Source organism: Canis lupus, chromosome 11, assembly GCF_003254725.2.
Source record: "Canis lupus dingo isolate Sandy chromosome 11, ASM325472v2, whole genome shotgun sequence".
NCBI lineage: Eukaryota > Metazoa > Chordata > Mammalia > Carnivora > Canidae > Canis > Canis lupus.
In genome coordinates, this window is record NC_064253.1 from 38,451,596 (window position 1) to 38,465,618 (window position 14,023).

At 42.7% G+C, this 14,023-nt stretch overlaps 1 protein-coding gene and 1 long non-coding RNA gene across 6 annotated transcripts in view; one reads left to right on the forward strand and one right to left on the reverse strand.

The window, feature by feature from the left end:
* LOC112650300 (uncharacterized) overlaps nt 1–7,707 on the reverse strand; it is a 32,631-nt gene extending 24,924 nt beyond the window's left edge. Inside the window, exons 1-2 of the long non-coding RNA XR_003130092.3 lie at nt 7,255–7,707; nt 4,981–5,609 (exon numbers count right to left, since the gene is read on the reverse strand). This is a non-coding gene — a long non-coding RNA (uncharacterized LOC112650300). The remainder of the gene's footprint in view (nt 1–4,980; nt 5,610–7,254) is intronic.
* DENND4C (DENN domain containing 4C) overlaps nt 7,588–14,023 on the forward strand; it is a 126,917-nt gene continuing 120,481 nt past the window's right edge. For 2 of the 5 annotated variants that reach the window (XM_049116165.1, XM_049116163.1), the window contains exon 1: nt 8,038–8,415. The gene's annotated coding sequence lies outside the window, so the exon portion shown is untranslated. Of the gene's footprint in view, nt 7,718–8,037; nt 8,416–14,023 lie in introns of those variants that run through there. The other 3 variants (XM_025433157.3, XM_025433158.3, XM_049116164.1) reach the window with 2 other exon arrangements.

Below are 14,023 nucleotides of genomic sequence, written 5' to 3' on the forward strand. Positions count from 1 at the left end.
CTAGATGAAATGAATAGTAGTAAGTCATGGAAGAAATGGAGTTTAGGGGAGTAGTGGGAATAGATTCAAATTTTCTGTAGAAACCTGACTTCTCCTTTTAGTTTTCTAATTAATGATCCTCATTAGGAGCTACTAGCACATCAAAAGAGTATTAAAATAGCAATTAACCTTGGTGACTAAAGTAAACACAAATATAATTTTCCCTTTGACAAGCTCAAAAGAAAATGCTCTAATAATTCTTAATGAAGGCAGCAGGCATCAGTAAATAAATCATTAGGTTGAGAATTAACATGTCATTTGAGTCAGTTAAGACAGGATTTTCTAAGTTGCTGTTGTTGTCTTTTAGGCATTGTCCATTAATGGTTATTGCTAGCAGAGAATTATTCAAAACCATATTTCATGCTCTGGACCCAACTCAAAGAACTTTCTCTCTCTTTTTTTTTTTTTTTAAGAACTTTCTCATGTAGACTGCACAGGGAAGAAATATCGATGAGAGTCCCAGACATTTCAGACATGTTCAGGCATATTTGCAGGATTGGAGAGGTGGAGCCAGCTGGGGTTTACCTGTACTAGGGTTTCAGTAATTCCAGAGATGGAACAATGATCAGAAACATGGAGGCTGGGATCCCTGGGTGGTGCAGCGGTTTGGCGCCTGCCTTTGGCCCAGGGCACGATCCTGGAGACCCGGGATCGAGTCCCACGTCGGGCTCCCAGTGCATGGAGCCTGCTTCTCCCTCTGCCTGTGTCTCTGCCTCTCTCTCTCTCTGTGTGTGACTATCATAAATAAATTTAAAAAAAAAATTAAAAAAAAAAAAAGAAAAAAAAGAAAAGAAACATGGAGGCTGAAAAGTGGTGGAAAGAACAGACTCCTCACAGCCTGCTTAATTATTTGATTGATTCACCAACAATATTGAAGAGGACATCATTTGGCAAGATAGGGAAGATGATGGCGCCAAATAATAAAATGAGGGAACTTAAAAAGGAATAGTTTTGGTGGGGGGCGGGCAGATATAATGCAGGGAGGGAATTAAGAGTTGTGTTTTAAACATGTAAAATGTTAGATGTCATTTAAACATTAGAGGTTGGACATCTGTGTGACTGAGTTGGTTAAGTGTCTGCCTTTGGCTTGGTCATAGGTCCTGCATCAGGCTCCCTGCTTGGTGGGGAGTCTGCTTCTCCCTCTATCCTTCCCCACTGTTTGTGATCTCTCTCTTATGCTCTCTCTCTCTCTCAAATAAATAAATATTTGATAAACAATAAACCATGGGGGTAGTTTGATGGTTGAGTCGATAGCCCAAGTAAATTTGTGGCTAGAGAGGTAAATTTGGGAGTGAACAACAAAAAGGGGTTGAAATTATTGTCTTTTTTTAAAAGATTTTATTTTATTTATTCATGAGAGACACACAGAGAGAGAGAGAGAGAGAGAGAGAGAGAGAGAGAGAGAGAGAGGCAGAGACACAGGCAGAGGGAGAAGCAGGCTCCACGCAGGGAGCCGGATGTGGGACCCAATCCTGGGATTCCAGGATCACGCCCTGGGCTGAACGCAGGCGCTAAACCACTGAGCCACCTAGGGACCCCCCTTATTCTGGTTTCTATTAATCCTTTTGAGACACCTTCTAGTATTCAGTTCATTTTCTCCTTTTCTGTCTGAAAGGAACCATAAAAGTAGGGGAAAATTTGAGTAGGTGCTAAAGGGTATTAGCACCAGATCCCAATTATTTCTTTGTCAGGGTATTAAAACAATACAGTGCTTATTGAACTCATATTAAATGTCAGAAATTGAATATTAATTTGAGGCTTTTAGGCAGACTCTGATTCTTAAATATTATGGGGTCTTTGATCTAAATAGTGAAATATCTTTAAGGGGGACAATTTCGTTGGAGAGAGTCCACACCCTATACTCCCTGAATCATGGAGGAACCTGAGCAGCATCATTCTGGTTTATCAATCAGAGGTGTATTGCAAACTCAAACCCTCCAGGCAGGAGTTATATAGATCCATGAGGAGTAGAAGGGGTGAGACAGGATACCTTATCAATATTTCATAGGTTTTTTCTCATTCAAAAATAACAAAATATTGAACAAAATATTAATTAAAATAATTTTTTTATTTTTAAAAAAGATTTTATGTATTTATTCATGAGAGACACACACACAGAGAGAGAGAGGCAGAGACACAGGCAGAGGGAGAAGCAGGCTCCATGCAGGGAGCCTGATGTGGGACTCGATCCCGGGTCTCCAGGATCAGGCCCTGGGCTGAAGGTGGCCCTAAACCGCTGAGCCACCCAGGCTGCCCTAAAATAATTTTTAGTAGTGACAGTGGCCTCGTACTTTTTATTTTTTAAAGTCCATATCTTCTAGATCTACATGCTGAAGTATTTGCTGATGAAATGAAATGCCAATTATTTGCTTCAAAATACTCAGGGAGAAGAGGGAAGTGGGGAATGGGATACATGGAATCAAGATTAACTATGAGTTGAAGCTAAGTGATAAACTCAGAAGAGTTCATTATACAATTTAAAAATTTTTTAAATTATTTATTTTAAAAGATTTATTTATTTATTAATGAGAGATACAGACAGAAAGAGAGGCAGAGACACAGGCAGAGGGAGAAGCAGGCTCCTTACAGGGAGCCCAATGTGGGACTTGATACCGGATCCCGGGATGATGACCTGAGCCGAAGGCAGGCGCCCAACCGCTGAGCCACCCAGGCTCATGAGAGACACACAGAGAGAGAGAGGCAGAGACATAGGCAGAGGGAGAAGCAGGCTCCATGCAGGGAGCCCGATGTGGGACTCCAGGATCTCGCCCTGGGCCAATGGCAGGTGCTCAACCGCTGAGCCACTCAGATGTCCCTATACTATTATTTTTATTGATGCTTATATCTTATTGTTCTTGTTTTCTTAATAAAAAATTTTTAAAAGATTTTATTTATTTATTCATGAGAGACACAGAAAGAGAGAGAGAGAGAGAGAGAGAGAGAGGCGCAGAGACACAGGCAGAGGGAAAAGCAGGCTCCATGCAGAAAGCCAGATGTGGGACTCGATCCCAGGTCTCCAGGATCAGACCCTGGGCTGAAGGTAGTGCTAAACCACTGAGCCACCCAGGCTGCCCTGTTTTCTTAATAAAATTTTTTTAAAAAATTGATCTTTGAAACACAGAATACATATATTTCTTTTTTTAAAAAAAGATTTACTTATTTATCTGAGACAGAGCGAGCGCATAAGCAGAAGGGACAGAAGGAGAAGGAGATAGAATCTCAAGCAGACTCCATGCCCCAGAAAAAGCTTGGTTTCAAGACCCTGAGATCTCAACCTGAGCCAAAAACTAGAGTCAGATGCTTAACCAACTGTACCACCCAATGCCCCTACAATACATGTATTTCTTGGTCTGTGGTCAGGACAATTTGATATGATGTGAGGAAAAAAAAGAATTAAAGCCCAGAAAAAGGGGTTGGGAAGAAGCAGGTAAGAGTTGAATTCTAGTCATGACAGGCAACAGTAAGAATAGGCTGTCTTCCTATCAACCTCTCCACCCATTATTTCTTTCTGTTTTTCTTCTTCTTCTTTTTAAAAAGATTTTATTTATTTATTGATCACACACACACAGGCAGAGACATAGGCAGGGGGAGAAGCAGGTTCCCTGAAAGGAGCCTGATGCGGGACTCGATCCCAGGACCCCAGGATCACGCCCTGAGCCCAAGACAGATGCTCAACTGCTGAGCCACCCAGGCGTCCCCTGTCTGTGTTTCTTCCTTTTGCTAATCCCAACTCTTTATGATTTGTTCTCAGGATCATTTACTCTATTTTGACTCAAGATCAGGAGCCTTGTGCCAACCCTCTCCACCTAGAGTCCATCTATGTTTGGCCTGCAGGCCTAGTAAGGAGAGTTGGATAAAGATTATGCTGAGTAATTCCAAAAGACTCTAGATGAGGTCATTCTGATAATGCTGGGACAGAGTCCACAGTCAGATAAGATACTGGAGTAGAACACAAAGAGAGTGTGCTAATGCTCCTTGTGGAGAGTAGGACACACTGGCTCATTTAGATACATGAATAATGCAGATCTAGTGTTTGTTGATGTCATTGTTACTTAAAACTCTTTTCTAGAAGGATAACACAGTGCCTGCAGGCATAAAACACCAGGCCTTCAAATCCTGTGTTTTTGAAAATTGATGAGTAAGGGGCTGGAACCAAATAACTTGCCAGTGTATGACAAGTGGCTTATACACTGGAAAGTAGAGATCAGGCTCAGATTTTCATGCTGTGGAGGCTATCCTAGGGAATCTAGAGTTAAGTTATTCTGACTGAGAAAATAAAGGGTTAAGAACTTATTAGTAGTTTCTCCATACTCAACCATGAAATCACTAAAGCTGAGCCTGGGAAGACTCTAGGTAAGTCAGTAAACTTTGCTGGGCCTTAGTGTCCCCATCTATCAAATGACTTAATTAGAATAGACGATCTCTAAAGTTTCCCCTCTACTACAAACTCATGATTCCATGAAATCTTAAAGCTACCCTTTTTATTATGAAAAAATTAAAAAGTTATTAAAAGTAGAGAACTCTAAGAACCCCCAGTAGCAATCACTCCATTTCATCTTGTGTCCAATTTTGTTTTACCTAAACTCATATTTACTCACTATTCTATCCCTCCTTGCATTATTTTGAAGCAAATCCAAGATATCATATGAAATACATTTTAGTGAACTCTTTTGGAGCAAAGATAGTTTATAAATAACTGATCAGGAGAAGTTAGTCTTTCCACTTTTCTTACCTTCTTTTACTGCAATTATAACCACTATACTTAAATTTAGCATGATAGGATGCTAAGAATCGCATGCTAAACCCTAGTCAAGGATTAGCTACCGTGAATGCACACTTGTTATCATCCAGGTATGACTATAATGTATTAATTATTTTTGTTATGTCACAAATTAACCCCCAAATGTTGCAGCTGGAAACAAGAAACATTTCTTAACTCACAGTTCTGTAAGTAAGGAATGTAGGAGCAGCTTAGTTGGGCAATTCTGGCTCAGGGTCTGTCAGGAGGCTGAAATAGAGGTTTTGGCTGTGGCTACAGTCATCTCAAGGCTCAACTTGGCTAGGATACACTTCTGAACTCGTTCACACGGCTGCCTGATGACATGGTAGCTGGCTTCCCCCAGAGGAAGCAATCCAGAAGGTGAGAGAGAAAGAATCCATGAGTGAAGGCACAGGTCTTTTTTAATAGTCTCATCTTGTTAGAGACATCTCATCACTTCTGATGTATTCTGTGTGTTAGAAGCTCATCCATAAATCCACCCCACAGCCAGTGGAAGGAGATTACACAAGAGCATAAATCAGGAAGTAGGGATCATTATAAGACACAATGAAAGGCTGCCTATCACATGTGCTAAATATTGATTACTGGACTGGTCTGTTTGATATTATAGCTTATTGTAAATTACTAAATGATCTCACTTTTTACTAATAGAATTTTACTCACTTTATACATGAGGTAAATTAAGTAACTCGCCTGATGATAGAGTGGAAGAAAGTGAGGGAACCATGATTTATTTCAGTCACTTATCACATATTTTTTGGAAGTCTGTCATATGTTGGGTATTCCAAATCTGAAAGAGAACATGACATATGAATACACATATATGACTTGTGAACATTGTTCTCAAGGGCTTATAATCTAGTATGGAATTCAGACATTAAGAAATGACAAAAATAGGGGCTCCTGGCTGGCTCAGACAGAAGAGCATGTGACTCTTGATCTTGGGGCTGGGGTTGGAGCCCCACATTGGGTGTAGAAATTACATACAAATAAAATTAAAAAAAAATTACAAAAATAATTACAATAATCAGATTAAGCTGCTAGATTTATAATGCTTCTATTAAACAGGTAGTTGAATGAAACAGATAAAAAATATAGAAGCATAAAGGTCTTTGAATATTCCTGTGAAAACCAATTTTTAGAACTTTTTCAGGGGAACAAATAGGAAGAGGAAAACAATTTGGGATGTTTCAGCACTGAAGATGGCAACCCAATATATCATATGTTTATTTTAAGAAAATTTTCAGCATTTCTATTCAACTCTTTTGCATTGCTTATTGGCAGAAATCTGCAGTGACCATGCCCAATCAGATGTCTGTATTCCCTTCTTCAATGGGCTGGGTGATTGTTCTATGCATTCTTGTATTTAGGAAGGCTCAATTGAAACTGTGATACTATAAGGATTATAACAATCATGTTGTTATTGGGCCCTCCAGCTCCTCTCCCACGAGTTAGACTTAAATATTTACATGTTAAAAATTAAAATGAACTTATTTCAATACTCTGTGCATAAGATTATAGTTGGGAAGGTTGCAGGATCAAGGACTTGCAGACCTAAGAAGAGCTACTGAGATAAGAAAATTAGGCCCAAAATATACTAGTTCATTCCATGAAATTTTAGGTGGACAATGGCAATGAAAACCTATGGGAAATCTATAGGGCAATTAAAATAGTGAAAAAAAAAATGAAAGAGATTCTTAAATCCTACATTGCAAATTGAGATAAGTCTGTCAATCAAATGGAAGAGGTATAGTGGCTTCTTCCATTTTTCATTTCTGCAGTTGCAAAAAAAAAAAAAAAAAACAAGAAGAAACAATCTGTGTTCATGAAATCTATCCATTAAGATATCTCATCTATATTAAATCTTTTAAAACGGTTAATAGGCCTCGAGAAAGGAAGGACAAGAAGTCCTTGAGAAAGGAAGGACAAGAATCCTCGAGCTAATTTCCAAGTATTAGTTCCTTGAAAACCTTCTGTGCAGATTGTCAAAGGTTGGTTTTCACTGCGTTCAAACGGACTCCAAACTATTACTAAATAAGCCTTGTTTTTATTGCTGTGCATTTCTACAGAATCCGTTCTGACGGCTAATGTAGTTAGGAAAATAGTTTCTGCCATTGGCTACAAAATTCGAACTGTCTATGCAGTAAAATTCCGAAGTAAATCGACAACAGGATGTTCACGACTGAGGTCTAATCTTACACTTTCCAGCAAAAAAGTGCAGACTGAATCAAGAGAGTAGTTCTCAGGACAATGATCCATAGGTATGTATATATATATATATATATATATAAACACTTATCAGAGATAGACAAATATTACCCGCTCTAGTTTTGATCTGCCATGGAATCTGTGAAATCATCCGTCATTTATTTTTATTTTTAGCCAGGAGGTAAAAAAAAAAAAAAAAAAAAAAATTCAAACCACCTGCTCCTTACCGAATAACTGGTTGTTATTCTTTCTCATCTAGTAACTTCCAAACGCTGTCAAAAACATTTTGCAAATTTTGCATGAAGGCGGAAGGACTTTGCACGCATCTGTGTAGATAAGGAGCCTACACTTAGGAGGCAGGACAGGGCTGATAAAACACGGAGTCCCCATCCCGAAATCCCAGCCGAGGCAGCGACAGCGCGGACGGCCGAGGACCGCCTTGGGGCGCCGCAGCCGCGGAGTTCGGGAGGCGCCAGTCGGCGGGTCTCTCTCCAGCCTCGGAGGACCCCCCCCCGGTCACGCGTGGAAACTCCAGCTCCCACCGTGGGAACGAATGTTGTCTTCCAGGGGTCGCTCCCCGCCGGCAGGCTCGTCACGGACTCCGAGGGACTCCCTCGGCCCGCCTTGGATACAGCCGCGAGGAGCGGCCGCCACCTGCCCGAGGCCAAGGCAATAAGCCCGCACCACACGGTCAGCCCGCCCGTAGGAGGGGTGCGAAGCGGCGCCCAGGGCCCGTCCTCCCGCGCCGCTCCCGCAGGGGACCCGCCGCGCCGACGCGCAGGAAGGGCTGCGAAGGGCCCGGGCGGCGACCTCGCGCCCCGCGGGGGTCGCCGCGGGGGGTGGGGGAGGGGAGGGGAGCAGAGGCCGCGCGGCCCGCCCCGCCCCGCCCCGGGGGCGTGGCCCCGGCGCCGCCCCGCCCCTGCCCTGCCCTGCCCTCCCCTCCCCCACGTCCTTGTCCACCCGCCCCCGCAGTAGGAAAGGGAGAGGGAGGGGGAAAAGGAAAGTGCTGTTCAGTGGAAAGGGGCGGAAGGACGGGGAGAAAAAAAAGAAAAGGGAACAGAAACATGGCCGTCAGCTGTCGGGACGGCGGTGCAGCGGGCAGCTCCTAGGCGACCCGCCGCCCGCGCCGCGGGACTCCAGGGCGCACAGGCGCCCGCGCGGGCTCGCGCCTCCGGCCGTAGTCGCTGCCTGCGGCGCCCCCCGAGACCCAGCCCGTGAGGCCGCGCAGGCGCAGACCCGGCCGTGGCGGCGGCGGCGGCGGCGGCGGCGGCCGCGGGAGCGAGTCCCCCGCGCGGCGCAGCCTCGGGCGCGCAGGCCGCGAAGCCGGCGCTTTCATGCCCCAGGAAGGGGCTGCGTCTGGGTGGCACCGAAGGTGGAGCGGGCGGCAGGTGAGTCTGCGGCGAGGGCCTCTCGCGGACGAGCCCGGCGCCGCGCCTGCGTCGGGCCCGCGCTCCGGGCTGGGAGGGCGCCGCGCAGGTACGGGCCGGGGGCCGGGGGCCGGGGGCCGGGGGCCGGGGCCCGGGGCCCGCCTGCGGGGGGTCGCGCGGGAGGCGGAAGGGGCCGGCTTCGGCGGTCCCGGCCTGGTCTGTCCGCGGCTTCCGGGGGCGGGGAGTCCCCGGAGCCTGCGAGGTGTGATGGAGCGGGAGAGGCCGCGCCGGGGCGGGCCTCCTCGCATCGTCCGCCTGGGCTCCCGGGAGCCACTTGCCGGGCCGGGGGCCTCCGGGCGGGGCGGGCATCGGGCCGGGCGCGTGCGGGGGAGGCCCGCGGTCGGCCGCGCTGGGTCCCGAGCCCGCGAGCCGAGCCCTGGGGGCCCGCGCAGGTGTCGCAGGTGAATCGAGGGCATTTCCTCCTCTGCCTTCCTGCGCCTGATCCTCAGGGCTTCCTGGCGGGGACACGACTTTCGGGAGGCTGGTTCCATTCAACTCCGAGGGACTACACACAAGTAAAACCACCTCATGAGACCTTAGTGCTGACTTGCGTGAGGGGCTGTAACTTTTCTGCACCGAGGATGCTGTCCTGTCTTTTTTTTTTTTTTTTCTTTTGCTGCTTCATGGACCTTTTCCTCTTCCGTCGCATCAGAGCAAATAAGGAATGACCCAGTTTTTAAAGGGTCACCCCCCCCCCCGCCCCGTCCCATCCCTTGATGCGTTTGTCTCAACACGGGAAAATTTAGGCCAGTTACCGAAGTTCCTCGTGCAGATGTGGGGGTGACCTGTCATCTCCAGTAACGAACGAACCCTCGGCTAGCTGCCTGTATGTTTTTGCCTAAGAGAGTTGCCAGACGTTGTAATCTGGGAATTTGATTTACTGAGACTGCTTAATTGTACAAACTCGTGTTAGATCGTTTTCCCTAGACCTCAATTTACAAGGAGGAGCAGATCTTCCCTTCCGGTCTTCCGGTTTAGGAGGTGAAGGGTTTAGTAAGACTGGGAGTAATATTAGCGCCAAGGCGCCAAGTTTTTAAGGAATATTTGAAGTGAGCGTGTGTATTAAGCTGTCTGAAATGAAGAGCGTCGTTTATGATGTTATGTGTACACATAAGAGCACAATCTCTACCGGAGAACTGCTTTGAGCATTAAAGAATGTCAGCTCTTGTTCAGTTATAACCATTAAGAGGGATCCCTGGGTGGCGCAGCGGTTTGGCGCCTGCCTTTGGCCCAGGGCGCGATCCTGGAGACCCGGGATCGAATCCCACGTCGGGCTCCCGGTGCATGGAGCCTGCTTGTGTCTCTGCCTCTCTCTCTCTCTCTCTCTCTCTCTGTGACTATCATAAATAAAAAAATAAAAAATTAAAGAAATGGTTATAATATAGCCATTTTATATAATATAACCAATATGAAGGCCTTATATTTTATTTTCTGCCCTGTTATTTGTAATCAGTGTTAAAAAGCTGGTAAACTTCTTGCTGTGAGACTGGGGACTCAGAAATGAATCTAGATTTGTATTCATGAGGGTGATCTACCTCCTATAGGCTTGGTTTGACTCTTCTGTCTTAATGGCAATCTCAGTCCACACTTTGCACTACATAGGTATCTTGTGTGGCCATTTTGCAAAATAGTTAATCTTTTATATTACTGATTTTACTTTGGCTGTAGTACCAGACTTAGTGCACTACTGTTTAGACTTGTTAATTTGGAAAATAGGAAAGCAATGATGTTAGAAATGTTGAAGTTGTATACCGGGGTAATTCACTCTTGTATAATTTGTAAATGAGTGCATCCTGTTGTTGAGAGTAAACATAGTGTTTTGTAGAATAAACTTCAGTTTTCAGCTGAAGAAATTGGCAGTAGAGCTGGTGTGTGGACACTGTTCTTAAAACGCAAATGTTTTAAATTATAAGGAATGGTAGTGATGTGTAGGCTGTGACAATTCATGGTGCCAGACTTGGAGGGTTATTTGGTTAAGGTGCTCTCTATAAAGAAACATATTAAGTATCTTCGATAAAAGCTAATTTGTAGCTATACCTGAGGGATTTTGCATGATAAAGATACATAAAGGCACCTTTGCTCTGTATATATCTTCCAGTTAGGACCAAAACATGTTATATTTTCTTTGGAGTTTACTGCCAAGACAGTTAACTGATTTTGCATTGGCTTTACTACTCAGTTTGAAACTTAGTTTCAGTCTTCTACTTGCAACTTAAGTACAGGTTGTTAAGAAAAGGAAAGCTGCTGAGTCAGTGGCAGGTTGTCTCATTTGGTCTTTCTGGTTTGCAGAAGGGAATTTTGGTTAGAATTTCAATTTCCAATAGAATATGCTTGCTGAACTTAGGTAGTAAGGGCAAATAAGCTTTCCTAATACACGAATTAAAATTTTATCTTCTCTTAGCTGGTGGCATGCGTTTTATCTCCTCTTTCATATTGTCAGTTTGACAGACTTGTAGTAATGGGATGTCTTGTTGGGATTGGAGGAGATTCCTTTGTGAAGGTTAAAAATTGGGGAAACTTGTACATAGTACAGCTGGTGTGAAAGTATAGGTTTAGTGTCAGATTGTAGGAAATTCCAAAATCAGATAAGTTTATATTTGAAATTTAAAACAGTATTTTTTGGGAAGATATTAGGTAGTTTATAAACTTAAAATTTTTTTCTACTTATGTCAGTGTGTAATATGTATAATAAGTGTAGTAGAGCTCTATGTGTGACTTTAAAACTTTATTGGAAAAGAATGATTAAAAGAACATGATTAGAAGAAAATTAAAAGATTAAAAGAATGATTAAATTAAAATTAAAATGATTAAAATTAAATGATTAAATTAAATGATTAAAATTAAATGATTAAATTAAAATTAAAAGATTAAAAGAATGATTAAAAGAACATGATTAGAAGAAATTCAAAAGGAAAAAAATTTAATTCTCACCTTACATTTTTCTGTATTCTTACTCGTATAATATATTAATCAGTATAATGTATTAATCCTATCCATACTTGTATATAATTCTGTGGTTAATATTCATATAATTTTTTTTAAAGGATATTTTAAAAAGAGAGTGTGTGTGCATGTTGTGGGGGGGGCTGGGGGGTGGTGGGGAGGATGGTGGGGAGGGCTGAGGGAGAGGGAGAAAATCTCATGCAGAGTCCCTGTGGAGCCTGGGATCATGCCCTGAGCTGAAATCAGGAGCCTTCTGCTTAGCCGGCTGAGCCATCTAAGTGCTCCATATAATTGTCTGTCTGTCTGTCTTCCTTTTCTTTGCTTTCTTTCTTTGATTTTCTTTATTTATGAGAGAGAGAGACAGAGACACACACAGGCAGAAGGAGAAGCAGACTCCATGCAAGGAGCCTGACGTGGGACTTGATCCCGCGTCTACAGGATCACACCCTGGGCTGAAGGTGGCGCTAAACCGCTGAACCACCCAGGTCCCTGGTGCTGCTTATTATTATTTTATGGTTTTGTAATAGTCCAAAGTTTTGCTGTTTCACAGTGCATTTAACTATTTCTTTGTCTTTGAACATTTTAGTAATTCCACTTTATTACTCTTAAAATAATGTGATAATGAAATCATTTTGCTAATATAACTGTCCAAGCCAAATTAATTTTTATTTTATTTATTATTTATTTTTATTTTATTTTGTTTTTCCAAATTACTTTTTAAACGTTTGAATAAGTAGGCATTCTTTCAACTGTTTCGTTTGCAGTGGATTATTAGGGCTTTTATAATATAGTATTTAATTGAGAACACAATTTTAAAAAGATGAAAACATGGGGACGCCTGGGTGGCTCAGTTTTGAGCCCCTGCCTTTGGCTCAGGGTGTGATCCTGGATTCCTGGGATCGAAGTCCCACGTCTGGTTCCTTGCATGGAGCCTGCTTCTCCCTCTGCCTGTGTCTCTGCCTCTCTCTGTGTCGCTCATGAATAAATGAATAAAATATATATATATATATTTTAAAGATTTTATTTATTTATTGAGATACAGAGAGAGAGAGGCAGAGTGTGTCACACACAGGCAGAGGGAGAAGCAGGCTCCATGCAGAGAGCCTGATGTGGGACTCGATCCCAGGGCTCCAGGATCACGCCCTGGGCTGCAGGCGGCGCTAAACTACGCTGCGCCACCGGGGCTGCCCGAATAAAATCTTTAAAAAAAAAAAAAGAAGATGAAAAATGGTTGATGTGCCTGTATGTCTTGAATTTATATTAAAATAAAAATTAAAATAGGTATTAAAATAAAAATTAAAATAAGTAGGTATTAAAATAAAAATTCATAATTTTTCCTGTTACTTGCTACATGTTTCTGTTTATCAATTTTACTTTTAAAATATAGTAAGTAATATTTTCTAGTGATTCTCCATTCTTAAAGTAATATTGTGGGACATAAATGTTTCTCTTATTTCACCCTGAACTCATATTTACATCTAGATTTACAGTCTTTTGACTTACAGAAGAGTAATTTTATAGAATTTTAAAAGTATTTGAAATATTTTAAAGGATTCTTTGAATGTAGTTTTTTATTGTGTATATGCAGTTTATGTATATCTAATTTAGGAATGCTTAGACCCTAAAAGCATAAGTGTTAGGAGTCTCTTTTTAATTATGGAAAAAAGAATGTACTAACTAGGTACTGTGCTATTGGCTAGGGATAAAAGGATGAATAACATTCTGAATATTAAAGTCTAGCAGGATAAACAGTCTTATGAATATGCATCACAACTACAATATGACAATCTAAAATAAAGCAAACTTCTCTATGGGAGCAGAGGGAAGTCCCTAACTATTTTTGATGTGGATTAGAGATGGTAAATTTACATAGGATGAGATACTTGATTTAAAACTCAAAGAATGATATGAAAAGGTACAAAGTAATGAAAATGGTGGATTTTATGAAAATGCAAGTAGTGTAGTGTGGGTTCACAGTTCTAGAGGGAACTAGGGACTAAGCTGGAGGAGAAAGCAGGGATTATGTTATGAAAGTTGAATAAATTGAATTAGAAATTAAGACCATACATTATGGGGAATAGGAAACCATGTTATGATTTTAGACTATTAAATATCTTTGGCTTGTTTGTGAAGGATGGTTGTGAGAAGCAGCTTGAATGAGGCTGCAGATTCATCAGAAGATCTTGAAGGCATCCAGGTGAGAATTAAGAACAGCAGTGGTAGGAATGGGAAAAAGTAAATAGAATTGAGAACTATTATTTGATACAGACATTATTCTCTGTCTCAGAAGCCTTTTCTCTCTCCTGATCTTCTTGTCCAGTATGCAACCAGTCACACCAGTCAGCTTTCAGGTTCTTTCTTTAGAGCTCTTGCTTATGCTGTTCCATTTATATGTTAGTTTTTCTGAGCTGGCTTTCCTGATCACACTGCCTATAGGGAGATCAGTTACTATCATACCACCTAGTTATTTTATTCTGCAGGATTTCTTTCTTTCTTTCTTTTTTTGTCCTCTCCTCTCCTCTCCTCTCCTCTCCTCTCCTCTCCTCTCCTCTCCTCTCCTCTCCTCTCCTCTCCTCTCCTCTCCTCTCCTCCTCTCCTCCCCTCCCCTCCCCTCCCCTCCCCTCCC